The sequence below is a fragment of the Equus caballus genome, chromosome 23 (assembly GCF_041296265.1).
Source record: "Equus caballus isolate H_3958 breed thoroughbred chromosome 23, TB-T2T, whole genome shotgun sequence".
Lineage (NCBI taxonomy): Eukaryota > Metazoa > Chordata > Mammalia > Perissodactyla > Equidae > Equus > Equus caballus.
The window spans coordinates 19,639,686-19,654,967 of record NC_091706.1 but is presented as its reverse complement, the minus strand read 5'-3'; the positions used below and the strand labels follow the sequence as shown (position 1 = coordinate 19,654,967).

The 15,282-nt window shown below is 48.2% G+C and overlaps 1 long non-coding RNA gene across 2 annotated transcripts in view; it reads left to right on the top strand.

Moving 5' to 3' along the window:
* The window catches only part of LOC102147951 (uncharacterized), a 105,326-nt gene extending 90,630 nt beyond the window's left edge, over positions 1-14,696 (top strand). For both annotated transcript variants that reach the window (XR_011431284.1, XR_011431282.1), the window contains one exon: positions 13,379-14,696. This is a non-coding gene — a long non-coding RNA (uncharacterized lncRNA). The remainder of the gene's footprint in view (positions 1-13,378) is intronic.
* Positions 14,697-15,282: the final 586 nt, after the last annotated feature.

Below are 15,282 nucleotides of genomic sequence, written 5' to 3'. Positions count from 1 at the left end.
TGCCTTCTCTGCACTCAGGAAAGCTCTCTGAGCGGGGTGCCCCACACTCTGCTCTTGATATATTAAAGCTGGGACAGAAGGGGATTCAGAAAATCCTCTCAAAGAGGAGGAGGGCCAGAGGAGACAGCCCCGCTCGTATGGCTAGTATCTGGCCGTCTAATCCTAGGTTGCCTACCAGGAGCTGCATGTTACCCTGCTCTTTACTTCACTTACAGTCCTAATCCTCTGCCGGGCAGATGGACCCTTGAGGCCAGCTAGGGCAGAGGTCGTGGACCCAGAGAAGCAAAGAGAAGAATGCCTCAGTAATTTTCAAAACATCATCCCATTACACTGTACTGAGTTGAGTTAAGCATCGGATCAGGCCCTGGGGACCCAAAGATCCACCTGCAGGAGAAGGATGGAAATCAAAAATTACAACCAGGTCATTAGCTCTAGGGTGGTGTTGTGTTCCAAAGGCCATGGAAACTCAGAGGACACGACTAAGCATATCCAAGGGTGCAGAACAATAACAATGATAACATTAGCTAGAATATATGGAGAGCTTATTTGCCAGGCACTGTGCTGAGCGACTTCATTTACTTCTCCCCAATAACCCTATGGCCTAGGTACCACTATCTTCCCCATTTTCCAGATGAGGAGCTGCAGGCACAGAGGGGTTAAGTACCTGTCCACGGGTGCCCAGCTGGCAGCGGTGGAGCCAGGTTTGGAGCGGACGCTCGGTCATAGCAACGTCAGTCTAAGTGGTTCTCTTTATTCTCTCCATCAAGGAAGACTTCAGTTTGGTGTCTGCTAACATTACCTTATTTGAGAGATGTGGAACCAAGGCCCATGGTCAAGTTCCTTGGCGCCAGGTCAGGGTTTCTTGCTTGCTCCCAGGCTGCCTTTCACAGGGGACCTGGCACTGAGGAAGGCTGGAGAGCTTCCACTGTAGGGTCCGGTGGGGCAGAGGTCGGGCGGGAGTCACTCGGATCTGGACTCCCACCCTCACTGGCCCGCCCGAGACTGTGGACAGCTCTGGGCCCAGAGGGCCAGCTCATGGGTCTCTGCCTCTGTGGGACCGAGGGCACAGCAGATAGACCCTGGCAGGGGCATCTGATGCTTTGAAGATGTTTTTGCTGTCCTTATGTTAATTTGGGTCCCCCAGAAGCAGATCCTGATACAAGCTGCTGAAGGAAAGACAGGCAGGGGAGAGGGGAAGCGGGACAGGGAAGGGAAGGCAGCAAGTCAGCGGTGCGTTTTCAAGCAAGTCACCCCCGTGGCGGCTGGGGCTGTAGGCCGGGGCCGAGAGCTGGGTGGTCCTAAAGGTGGGGCTGCTGTCCAGGGCGTTAACTGCAGGGCACTCGCGGCCGGCCCCCAGGAGGCCAGGCGGGTTCCAGGGCCGGGACAGTCCCAGGGCCACGAAGGCAGGTGCGGTGCTGGAGGCCAGGCCTGCGCCAGGCAGTGGCATGGGCGGCCGCTCCGGGCGGGCATCTCCACAGTCGTCTGTGGCCTGAGTGGGGGACAGAGCCCCGGAACGCGTGTGTGCCAGCTGCTCCGTGGCATTTCAAGGCTGTGACTCAGGGCACGAGAGCAGTGAAGATGCGGCTGGGATCCCGAGGCCCTGGCTCAAGCCGCACTCGGCGCCCAGAGGAGCGGTCTGTGGTCCGCGGCTCTGCCGTCACCGCCGCCCTGCGCGTCGCCCGGCCAGCCCTCCGCCCCCCAGATGCCGCCCGCGGTTTCGGAGCAGCCTCCGAGAGCTCGGGCCGAACTCCCCGGAGACGGGTCCTGCCCCTCAGGACTGCTGGCGTCGGGAGGCCGGGCAGGAGGCCCGCTTGCAAGAGCTTTGCCGCCTCCACCCCCGGCGTCATCTTTCAACCATGAGCTGACCAGCCCGTGTGGACAATGTGAATTCCTTCCCGGCCGGGTAGCTGAGGGTCGGTGGAGGCTGCTCGGCGCCTGCACCAGCGGCAGCGCGGCCGGCTTGGAACAGGGCCTTGCAGCCTCCTGAGGCCCCCGGGGGACGCGCGTCCTGCTGCTCCACGGTTTACACGACTATCTGGGCGTCGTTTTCCAAGCACACGCAAGTGCGCGTCTCCGAAAGGCTGGAAGCATTTTCAGCTGAGCGTGATCTCTCCTTGGACACCCAGGACAAAGGAGGATTTACGGTGTCTCCCACCCCAGTGTTCAAACTGAGCGAAAGTGTTTAAAGGAAAGTTCTTTCCCTCCCGGACCATGGTGTCTGGGTGTCAAGGAAGCTCACACCCAGAAGTCCTCTCCAGCGCTGTCAGCAGAGCAGCTGGGCTGGTAACTTGACTCTGAATGCAAAAGCACACCTTTTTGATGTTAATTCTCAGTGGATTATTTCAGAAACTAGGATAATGTGGCCAGAAGGAATTTTTGGATTTAGAAAAGTGTGATATTAATCGATGTTCTAAATTAGTGTTGAGTGCTGTGAGAGGACCCCGGCTGTTGATGCTTCTGTGCAGCTTATACCCTGCGTTGTTCTAGAGTGCCTGTGGCAGTCTGTGTGAATGGCGCCCCTGGAACTGGTCATTACACAACCTGAACAATCACACACCGCGACCCTGAGGGACCAATGAAGTTCTACATATGAAATTGTGTAACACTTTGCTAATGCTAAGCTGTTAACCAATACAAACTGGAGGAAGTCAACTCTTAGCAATTTCTTCATCTTTTAAAAAATTATTTTTATGTTAGCTTTTTTGTGTGTGTGAGGAAGATTGGTGCTGAGCTAACACCTGTGCCAGTCGTCCTCTATTTTCTATGTGGGACACCGCCATAGCACGACTTGATGAACAGTGTGCAGGTCTGCACCTGGGATCCGAACCCATGAACCCTGGGCTGCCGAAGCGGAGCGCGCAAACTTACCCACTACACCCCTGGGCCAGCCCCAATGTTAGCAAGTTTTAAAAGCTACGGTTAGCTATAAGTGTAACCCATTTTAAAACTCCTGTGTATCTTAAGGTAAATCTAATCTTTATCACTCATACTTAATGTATTCAATGTTGTCTCTAAAATCTCTTTGTTGGCTGATAAGCTCTTCTCTAGGCTCTGAATACTGGGTTCCAAATGCCTTCTCTTTGATGTAGAAAGTTGTCATTTGTGTTTGCTATGGGCCAGCACTGTGCACAGAACGTCCTGTGGTGATGGAAATGTCCTCTGTCTGTGCTGTGTGATAAGGTAGCCACTAGCCACACGTAACTATTGATCATTTGAAATGTGGCTAATGCAACTGAGGGACTGAGTTTTACATTTTATTGACTTTTAATTAATTTAAATTTAAACAGCCTCATGTGGCTAGTGGCCACTGTACTGCACAGTGAAGCACGCCCGTAGGCCCAGTCCCAGCCGTGATTTCTAACCCCATTAAAGTCAGGCCATCACAGCCCAAGGGGACCCTACTTAAGGGTACGATGTGACTTTGCTTTAGCTATAAAACGGCTTCATTTTTATGCATTACACCTTTCTAAAAAGCCCCATATATGGAGATAATTTTTATATCAAATTATATTTTTCCATTTAATCCTATTATAATTTCAAGATAGCACTGCTTCCAAAAAAACTTTGATTTCAGGATATAATAGATGTGATGCTTGAGAATATTAACACTTGCATTAAGAGCTTTAATAAGCTTGTGATCTTTATCAACATCTGGCCTTTTTTTTTTCCACCGAGAAAGATTCACCCTGAGCCAACATCTGTGCCAATCTTCCTCTACTTTTTAGTATGTGGGCTGCCAGCACAACATGGCCACTAAGAGAGGTGTAGGTCTGCACCTGTGAATGGAACTCAGGCCACTGAAGTGGAGCACACTGAACTTAACCACTAGGCCACGGGGGCTGGCCCACATCTTATCTTTTTATGTCTACGTTTCCTAGCTTACACCCATCCAAGAAAGGTTCATCAAATGGATCTTCCACTGTTATGAGCACTGTTAGAAGTATTTCTCTGTGGAAACATGCCGATGCCTTGTGTCTGGGAGTTCACGCCGGGCCCTTCATCCATTCTTGCCCCTGTTGTACTTGCTGCATCTTTGCAGGCAAGGCCGGAGTTAGGGGCTCAAAGTTCTGCGCTCCCGGTAGACACCGGGCCAAAGCACAGACATTTGCCAGGTCTTCCCTTCCCTTCTCTTTAGGTCCTAGCGGTCAGGAGCACTTGAGCATCGAGGCGGTGGGGAGGAAGAAGTCCTGAGCATGGGGATGGGGAGGGTGGCTTGCGGGGGATCCACCAGGGCTGGTCAGGAGGCGGCCGGCCTGCTGCAGGACTGCGGGGAAGCCAGTAAGACGGTCTCCGCCTCTTTGCAGAGTCCACAATCAGTGCTTCAGGGGGTGGGGGGCGGGGGTGGTGGTTGGTGCTGTGCAAACTGCTGCGGAAACCAGAGGGAGAAGGAAGGAAACTGAGAGCAGAAACCATAGGCAGACTGGATTTTTCCCTCAGAGAACTTTCTGGCGCGGCACCCTCAATCTGAGAAATCATGAGCGCTTTCGCAAATAAAAAGCAACAAACCTTCCTGCTAAAGACGGGCGAGTTTGTGACCTGCTCCAGGGCCAGTAATCCCACCTGGTGGTCAGAGAAGAGGCCTTTCAGGGAAGGCAGGTGGGACAGCCACGTGACCAGCAGACACAACAGACCCACCCCCCCCCACCCCCCCCCCCCCCCCCCCCCCCGCCCAGGTCTCCAGGAGAGATCTCTGACATGCAGCCTTCAGGCTCCCTTGTTTTCCAAAAGAGCAGAATGAGTAATTTTTGCCCCACACTCTGGTTGTTTAAAAACCTACATTGTTTAAAGATCTCAACTTTACACGCAAATAAAACGCTTCTAAATCACTCACGTCTTTTTCCTTTAATATTTGAGTCATCCATGTAAACGCTTCGCCGGGGGGAAGGGTGAGTGGTAAGGGCTTTGGAGGAACATAAAGCCCCGAAATATTTATGTTTCTTGCAGCTTTCCAGGTGGCAACGAATAGACCTATTTTACAGAGTGCCCACCACTGCCCACTTTGCACTGTGGACCTTATTTACTTAAAACGGTTCTCGGCATGCACGTTTTTGAACTGCTGCTGCCAGAACCTGCCTGCTGCTCGAATGGATGGCATACTGAGTATTTTAGGAATAAAATTTACCTAAAATAATTTAATAACAGTTTTTAAATATAATTAGATATTCCATTTAAAGTTTCCAGAGTCCCAATTGTCTCAAGAAGGGTAACATTTGTGGAAAAATTAGAAATTTTAACCTAGACCTGATAATTAAGGATATTAAGAAATAATTATTTTGTCTTGGATGTAATAGGATATTGCGGTTCGTTTTATGGTTATTTTGTCAGTCTTTATTTTTTATATATATTGTATATTTGCCTATGTATACACACGTATTTGGTGTATGTGATATATCTATACTATAGTATTTATGGATGACAGGATAGGATGTCTGGGATGTGCTTTGAAATAATACAGGAGTGGTGGTGAGTGGGTGGGATTTAGAGGAGATGAGATTGGCTGTGAATTAATTGTTATTGAAGTTGAGTGACAGGTATGTGGGAGTCTATTAAACTTGTCTGTTAACTTTTGTATGTGCTTAAAATTTTCCATAGGAAAGAAATTAATGAAAAGGACACAATACTGAAATAAACATTCAGGTGCATAACTCCTTATGTACATGTGACGGTTTCTTCTGGGCAAAAACTTAGAAGTGCGGCTTCAGCTCTTCCGGATAGTGCCAAGTTGCTCCCCAGAGTCAATGGCAGCCTTTGACAGGGACCAGGTCAGAACTCAGCTTGCCTCACTTAGAGGACGAGTGCCATCTCTGTGTTGGGCCTTTTTTACACGCTCTGTCCAGGGCGGGGAGGAGGAACGTGTGGGCGTGTCGGTCCTCCTGCGGGTGAGACAAGTGTGATAGCTGCAGCTGGAGTGGGTTAGTGCTTTCTGGAGTGCGAGCTCTTGCCTAAGTCCGCCTACTGCTCATGTTCCCACCTTTGAGCTCTCGTTTTGGGTGTAAGACACTAAGTTTATGAAAATCTACATAATCTGCTGTTTTTATTTTGCTACAAAGAAATACATGTTTATTACAGAAATTTATGACATTACAAATAAAAGGGAGAAAATAAAAACCAGCCAACCTACCATGGCTGGCAGTATTTTGCATTTACTCTTCAGTATTTTTCCTTTGCTAATACACTACATTCCATTGAAGTATGATTTCTTCACTTGAGACATTTTTTCCTATTATTAAACAGCCTTTTACAATATAGTTTTTGATGGTGGCGTGGTATTTTGTTGGCTGAAAATTGCATAATTCATTTAAATAATTCCTAATTTTCAGCACTTAGACTGTTTCCAATATTTCCCTACTTTTTCTGTTTTTGCCTTGTGCTCATTTTGAAGGACTCAGCACTTTGACTTGTCTCCAGGTGGAACCCTCCCCAATGTGAGTGATCACACGGGACTGTTTCAGGAGAAACACAGCACACGCCACGCAGTGGAAACTCAGGATCATCAGCCATTTCGCATTTGTGTTTTCTACCCTCTGGTCTTCTTTCCAGACAGTAGCCTCTTCTCTCTTCTTTCTTTTCCCCAGACAGTTTCCAAATGTCCCCCGTGATGTCCAGAGTTCAGAGTTATTCATCTCTGCACACTCCCTCAGCAAAGCAGAAAGTTCTGCAGTTAGCAGAACTAACCATCTTGAGACAGCAATTCACGGACCATCTATTTTCACTGAAATGTGTCCCTTGAAAGTTTCACCAAATGATTTCTCAAAGTATTATATGATCCATAACTACTTCCTTGAGATAAATTCTTAGGGAGGGAATGGCTATACCAGAGAGCATAAAAAATGTGGAGACTTCTGCTGATTTTTAATAATAAAGTGTGTTGATTTGCTTTCTGCCAGTGCTCCATCAGTCAGCGTTCAGCCAGGAGAACAGAACCACTGTGAGGGGTACCGAAAAAGGGATCTGTCATAGCGATGAGACTTTCCACAATCACGGAAGAGCTAAGGAAGTCAAGTTCTGGAAGGAGATTGGTTGGAGGATCAGAGAAAAGCCGCCAACCAGGGAGCGTGGAGGGGAGCTGCTAGGGGTTGGGCTGACATTGCTGTAGGTCAGCAGGGCAGGCAGTTGGGAGGAAAAGCTGGTGGTGAAGCAGAGGAAAATGGACAAGTGGAATGTATGAGGGCGAACTGTGTCTGTCTTTCACTGCATCTGACTCCAGTGATGCTGGTGGCATGTGGAAGAAGCTGCTGCTCACTGTGGAGCCGTACACGTGCCTGGCCCAGGACCAGGGGAAGCTGAAGGAGGCGATCTGGTGGGAGCTGAAGGAAGTGCATAGGCTGCTGCTGCCGGAGGCCGACGAGATGAGCCTGCAGATCAGCACTGCGTGTGACCTGCACCAGCCGCTGCACTGACCTTCCAAGCATAACGGCTGCTGTTGAACTTGTGGCTTCCACATCTCGTGCAAATGTCTCTGTGTATAATCCCAGCTCGGAACAGTATGGGGAAAGGACTTTGGGAAGCATAGTTCCAGTTTAGCTCAGTTGACACAGAGTAAAACCACCACAGGTAGTGCCCGAAGGACTTCGTTGGTGCCAGGATAGAAAAATGAATTCTAGTGAATCTGGCAAGCATTTACTACTGTCCAGGGAAGATTGGAGATGGGTTGGGGTGAGGGGAAGCAAAGCCAAAAAGTATTGCTGATGGGTTTTTCTGTAAGATAAAAAATTTTTTGGAGTGAAAACAACCTCTGCACTGAGGATAAAATCCTACAGAGAAATTTTATACTTTTGAGTCTATCAAAGGAATTACTGAACCAAATGTTCTCAGGTCTGTTGCCAGAGGTATTGAAGAGCTAAGCATAAAAAGGCCACGTGTTTGTGTCATTTCCCTGAAACAGACTTAGTATGTATCTTGAGCTACTCTATGTATGGAAGTCTATATAAAGGATATGAAAAGATACCCTATCAATAATTAGATTGATCTCCAGTGATAATGGAGATTATGGAGATGCAGCTAATCTGTTGTATCGTGAAGAATTTATTCAGTTACAAAAGTTGAACTTGCCTGTAACAGTGGTTCCCTTCCACCGCCCAGAGAACCTGTTGTATTTTACTGCTATCATAGGATATTTGTCATATGCTCCAACAAAATTCTGCTTTATAAAATTAAAGAATTCAGGGGCTGGCCCCATGGCAGAGTGGTTAAGTTTGCGTGCTCTGCCTTAGGCGGCCCAGGGTTTCACTGGTTCTGATTCTGGGTGCGGACATGGCACTGCTGATCAGGCCACATTGAGGTGGCGTCCCACATTCCACAACTAGGAGGACCCAACGACTGAAAATACACAACTGAGTACTGGGGGGATTGGGGGGGATTAAAGAATTCAAAATTGTAGTCAACTACTAAATTTTCCTGCTTTGGAAGAGACTTGCAGTGGTAAACACAAAAATTTTCAAATTATCCTGTTCTATGACATAATTATTTTCAGTTTTGTTGACAATGGTGGCAGCGCGAAGCAGAGTGATAGAAAGGAGTGAGGGGGAGACGGAACCAGAATAATGCGGGTGGCAGAGTTTAAGGGACTCCATCTTTGTCTCCTTGTTCTCGTTATGGAGGTGAGTTCTCACTAACTTACTGTTACTAGAAGTATCAGTAAAGACAAAGATCCCTGCCTCTAGTATTGCCTAATTCTTTGATGCTTTTCTGAACATCATTTTGCTCAATTGTGCTGAGTTTTATCATGAGGATTCTTTGAGAAAATCCCCAAAAGGGGGTCAGACGTTATTGGTACAGCTCTGCAAAGATCTTTTATATTCTCATAGCAAGAGATGAGACTCACAGATTATCACCACTGCTCTTAAGTGAGGTGTACTGGCCAGCATTCAGCCAAAAATGACCCTGGACTGAGACTCAAGGACGCTTCCCAAACCACCCCACCAGACGGGGCCACCAGGGGAGCCGCCATCCCCCTGGAAATCAGTGATTCAGGAAGCTGCTCTACAGCTGCGTCTGCTGCTTCAGCCTTTCCGGCCGTTCTCTGAGTGCTCCACATCCTTAACAACTGCTGTGTGTTTAAGCTAATTAAGGCGGATGCTGCCATCTGCAATAAGGACCGTGACTAATGCAGCAATTGGCACTAGAATCTGTGTCCACACGGAGCAGTTGGTTTTTTCATTCATTCATTCATTCATTTGTATTATAAATGGTTTGCTATTTAGCAGTTGGCTTTTTCATTCATTCATTCATTCATTTGTATCATAAATGGTTTGCTATTTAGCAGTTGGCTTTTTCAACCCTGAGAGTCAGCTGGGTCAATGTAGATTAAAGGCCCCAGCAGAAAGCACCTGCCTTGGCAGAGCCCTACTGCCCTCCCTCTCTGCTTTCAAACTGGTTAGGCCTAGACTAATTCACTGTTTGTTGTTGAGTCTTCCTGAAGAGGACAGAAAGCAGTCAACACTTGCCAGCATACTCTATTTTTCCAAAAGCTGCAAGCCTGGTTGGCACCTTTCACTAAACTCCCCAAAGCAGGAGAAAGCGAGCCTCTGATCTGTCTCTTCTCTAGCCCGGAGCCGTGTAGACAACTGGATCCTCTCTCCTTCGGGCAGAGAGTAACGTCTGAATATTGTGTGGCATTGACTGATGGAGAATAAAACCGCATGACCCATCTCTGGAGCCAGACCCCAGTTAGCGACAGCCTGAAGCTCACGTAATTCAGGGACTTCTTAAAGAAAAACAGTACCACAAATTACAAATGCGGAATTTGTTACAAAAGGAACGCTTAGAATTGGAAAGAAATCACAACAAACTACACATTTTAAAAAGCAGACACATATCAGAAACTTCACAACATGAAGAAAACAACATAAGAGGCAATTAATTGTGTGCCTGGCAAAAGTCTAGAATACTTTCTCCCCCTAGGTTTTTGGCTAGATAAAAAAGGACACGTAGCGAAGTCAACAGAGTCACTAAAATGAAGCAGCTTACTCTCCAGTGTGCATGGGGTCTCGAGCTTGCTCCACTGTCACACCAACTGCCTTTCCTTTACCCACGGTCCATCTCCCTTCCTCCTGTTTCCTGTATCAGAGTGTCCTGACTCTCCTACTCACCTTCAGCTTTTCTATTTGAATTTTCATCTACATTTTATTGGTTATTGTGATTCTTTTCTCCCCTGTCTTCATGATTTTGACCATCAAAGGGTTTTAGTTTCCATTATCTTCTAATAGCAAGAGAGTTTTTGACACTTTCAAGTTCTGCCAATCTTCACTTTTTGATTTACATTATTGGCTTCAAACAGGATATTTCCTTCCTGTCATATTTATTTTGGAATGATCAGTAATTCTAAATAAAATATATAAAATTAATCTGAAAATAAGGTCCATATGAGCATTCCAGATGCATTTTGAAATCGCTGTCAACTTAAGAAGAAAATTCGCCTGTTATTTTATGCTTAAAATGAGTTTATTTGGGACCAGCCCAAAGAATTGCAATTCAGGACATGCATGCTAAGGCAAATTATAGGCAAATCCAGAAAACCAAGGAGGGAAGCTGCTTCTATAGAGAAAAGGGGGGAGAAGGGAGGGGTTGTTCCAGAGGAAAGTCCACTGAGGGCAAGTAACAGTTCAGGGCGGCAACGGCTTCTCATTGGCTGAGCTGTTGCTGGGTGGGGAGAGGAGTCTTCCTGCAGTAGTAAAGCAGTTTTACCTCCCATCCAAAACGCAGGCATCCATCGCCTCCTGGTTGGTGTAATTGACGATGTATGATAGGGCGTTAGAGCTCCCCCTACGGGTCTTCCTGACTCCAATTTAGTTAGGGTTTCTTTTATTAATTTCCACCCCACCAAGTTGAATTGTCTTATACAGTGAGGTAATCAAATTACACTTAAACAGTATCCAATGACCTATTGATGAATATGTATAGGAGTTTTGTCACTGGAGCACTGTTTCCTTTTTTCCCATTTCTGAGCATTGGCCGCAGTTCTACCTGCGTCTCATCAGGCACTGTCGGACTGTCAGGATAGGATGCACTGGATGCGCTAAGGAGCAATCTGACTCCTCGGGATGCATAAAACACGGGACCTCAAACAGCAAGTGTTTGTTCTACTGTTTGTATGCCATACACACAGGAATTCTGACAAAATCCATTTTGTGTAATTTCCAACAAACAAAGTAATTGTACAGTAGGTTTATAATTGTACGAGCTGCACTGAGTATTCCTAATAAGAGGACTTTGACCAGGGGTCCTCTGCTTACAGTTTTACACATCTGAGGATTGGAAGAATTTCCCACAGACTGGCTTCTGGCTGCCTGCATTTCAGTCCTTGTTTTTCCTCCATTGTCCTTATCCTCGCAGTGGCAAGTGCTGAGGAGCCTTTTCATTTCCTGATACAGGCTCTGGCCAGAGGTCTTCATGCCATGATGCTCAGTGTTGGCACAGTGGGCAGTAGTGGCATTCCTGGAAGCCATCCCTACCGAGGGACGGCTAAAGCGTGCACAGATGTGACTGTGAAATGTGTAAATGGTCCCAAGCTCAACCCGAGCTGCATGTATCACCAACTCTCCTTCAATGGTGTCCCCAGACACCTGCGGCCACTCCAAAACCACAGGAAGGAAAGTGTGGGGGAGGAAAAGTCAGAGTGCAAAGACACAGTGGAACTGACCAAGTGAGCTTAAAAATCTTATTTTTGCAAACTTTACAAAATGAATGGCATGTGAACTCATTGTGAGAGGTCTTGCTGGGCCCTGAAGGGTGTGGGCAGAGAGGGACCCCCGAGCTTAAGCTTCATTGTCTTTTCAGGGAATCTCCTCTGCTGCTTTCTGTCTTTGGTGTTCTGAGACTTCAGCTTTGTTGGATTTAAAAGAATTAAGGTGCAGGCACAGCTGGTCCCAGAAAAAGGAGGTACTTGCAAGTTTGTCAGACCCTAAAATAGGAGCTTAACACTTTCTGAGGTTCATTATTCCCATCAGTGAACGTAATCATTCTTTCCAACTGCATTCTGTCCTCTTATTGTTGATCTGGCCTCATTTCCAGCATGAAAGGAAAGAGTGTTAAGACTATGAAGAGTCTGAGATTTGACCCTACTTGCAAGCCAACAAGTTAGCCTGCCACAGTTTCATCGATAGTGGCAGCAGGCACAAGATTCCTGGACTAGAGACAAAGGATGCTATCACTCACAGCACAGAAAGCAGCCTGAGCAGCATAGTGCATCAATGCCCTTGTCTCCAAGTCCCATGGGGGTGATGCAGATGCGCCCAGGCGGATGTCTGCACATGCAGCGTTTGCATCGCAGAAGAGGCACTCTGAGCTTAGCGAACACAAATCTTTTCCAGTGGGCAGTAAGCATGCCTGCCCTTTGCTCCAGAGGAAGGCCCCATCTCTGTCTCCCAAGGCTGTTGGTTCTTCTCTGTCCCATGTGGGCCTCAGCTGGGTGGGCTCAACTGGGGCTGGAGGGTTCATTTCTAAGGTGGCTCACTCATAGGACTGGCAGGTTGTTGGTGGCTGTCACCTGAGAGTTCAGTTCCTCTCCACAAGGGTCTCTCCACAGGCAACTTAGGCGTCCTCACCGTGTGATGGATTCCAAGAGTGAGCATCTAAAGGGAGCTGGATGGAAGCTGTGTGGCCTTTTATAATGTTAGCTCGGAAGTCACAGAATGTCATTTCTGCCCTAGCCACAGCCCATCCGGATTCAACCAGAACAGGCCCAATCTTTTGATAGGAGGAATATTAAAATTGCATGGTATTGGAAAATGGAAAAATATAGAGACAGTAAAAGGATCAGAAGTTGCCAAGGTTTCAGGGGAAGGGGAGAGGGATGGGTAGGCAGAACATGGGGTTTTTAGGGCAGTGAAACTCTTCTGTGAGGTATTGTGGTAGTGCATACAGATCATTATGCATTTGCCTAAACCCTTAAAAGCGTAGGACGGGGGCTGGTGGGGTGGTGCCGCAGTTAAGTGCGCAGGTTCTGCTTTGGTGGGTCGGGGTTCGCTGGCTCGGATCCCGGGTGCGGACATGGCACTGCGTGGCACACCATGCTTTGGCAGGCGTCCCACATATAAAGTAGAGGAAGATGGGCACAGATGTTAGCTCACAGTCAGTCTTCCTCAGAAAAAAGGGGAGGATTGGCAGACGTTAGCTTAGGGCTAATCTTCCTCGAGAAAAAGAGAAAAAAAAAGCATAGGACACAAAGAGTGAACCCTAACGTAAACCCTGGACTCAGTTAATAATGTAATTGGTTCATCAATTGTAACAAACGTACCTCCTAATGCGAGCACTTTAAGTTTATTCAACCATTTAATAACATGTATCATTCATGGTTGCCAGATGGATTAGCCCTAAGCTGAGAATTTATTGTTCCTGGTTTATTGTACGTTAAAAGGAAATTTTCTACTTCCAACAGCACTTGCCCAGGAGACATGAGAGTGGAACGCCATGTGCCACCGCAGCTGGTTCTGGCAGCTGGAACTGACAAATGACCACGAGCCTTGAGTGGCCTGGCAGCACCAGACTCCGGACCTCACTGAAGACCTTCCTGACCGTCAACAGTGGGGCTGTTCTAACCTACAGTGGACAGACTGCGGACTCAGTCCTCCGAAGGATTCTCTCCCGAATTAGCATAACCGCCCTGAAACCTCCTTCCTTACGCAGCCTCTCTGCGTTTCCCGCTCTGTGCGTTCCTCAGTTGTTACTCACTGGTGGGTGTTTCCTCGCCTGATGAATTTTTTCCCAGGCACTGGCAGTCTTTGTTTTATTCTTTGGCATGTAGGAAGCCAGTTAATAGGTGTTTTTATTAACTTTCAGTGCTGTTTCCATGTGTGTTTCCCTCTCGGGTGAGCGAGGTGAGGGATGACGTCTGTGGGCGCAGATGATGCCCTTCTCGGTGCCTCAGTGCCCTGTGACCACCCGCCCCTTGCCAAACGGATCACTTATACAATTTGGGGGGGTCCTGTTTAACGAAAAGAACAACAAACCTTCAGCAAATTTTTATTTGCAAACAACAAATATTTATTTAAAGTGAGAAAATAGAACCCAACAAATTACAAATTTAAAGCAGGCGAGAAACGCCGCTTCCTAACCGGAGCGCACACGGCGTTGCCTTTCCGCCTTTGGAGCCGCCACAGCAGCTGCGCAGGCGCAGGGCCCGGACGCTGGAGCGGCTTCGGCTTCGCGCGAATCCCCTGGACGCCGCCGCCCGGCCGTCAGGCCCCGCCCCCGGCAGCCCCGCCCCGCCTCCTCTCGGCGGCTGGGAGGGACGCCAGGTTCGTGGACTGAGAGAGGCTCAGGTGTGGGGATGAGCCCCGGGTTGGGGACCTGGGCCTCTTCCCTGTGCGTAGCCCCCTCCTTGGAAATCAGTAGCCTCTCGGAGCTGTGCTTTCTTCTTTATAAGATGGAATCGGAGGACGTGCATGCTCGCCGCCTGTGGTTCTGCAGGAGGGGTCCAGGGATGCGGTGAGGGAGTCCTACGCTTCACAGCCCCAAGTCCGCGAAAACCTGTATTGTTGGTGCGGAGCGGGCTCTAGTCTAAGGAAATACGATCTACGATCCTCTCTGTACAAAGAAACGTGACTAACCGGTAATTTAAGATGTGGAAACCATCTTCCTCACCAAAAACAAAAAGCATAAAAAAAGGGAAGGGAGATATAGAAATTTATGCATGTGTCTACAGATGGGTAATCAGTGGTTTTCAGTGATAATAAAGAGCATTTCTTCACGGAGAATGGTAGGGGTCTCTTTGAAGGCTGTTCTCCAGATGATTCCAGAGACTCACCTTGAGGGTGGGTTCTGCTTCCCTTGTCTGCGTTCCCATTGCTCAGCCCTGTGATGGGCCTAGAGCGGGCTCCATGGATGTTTGATGAAGAAACACGTGTTACAGCAGAATCCCATTAGACTGAAGTGGTGTCTAAACATTGCACTTACAGCGCATCTAAACTGACCTTATTCTTCCTTCTTCCTCCCTCCCTTAAATATAAGCTTTTCCCATTCTAAGGTCTGGGATCTGCCCCTTGGGACCATCACAGGCCTCCCCGTGGCAATTAAGCCCCTTTACTCAGGAAAAACAAGTGAATAAAAGCTCTGTTTCCCGGGTTGGAACTGCAGGCTGGATCCGGGACGGGGCTGGATTTCAGGGCCCGAAGAGGCGGAGCTCGGGTGCGAGCGGCAAGGTCCTGAAGAGCCGAGCCTGGCTCCCGGGGCGGCGGGACCTGGGGGCTGGAAGCGCGGTGGAGTGGGTGCGCTGGCCCAGGGCGTGCAGGAAGCTCACTCCTGGAGAAACGACTAGGGTGGCCAAGTGGTGGGCCACGAGCT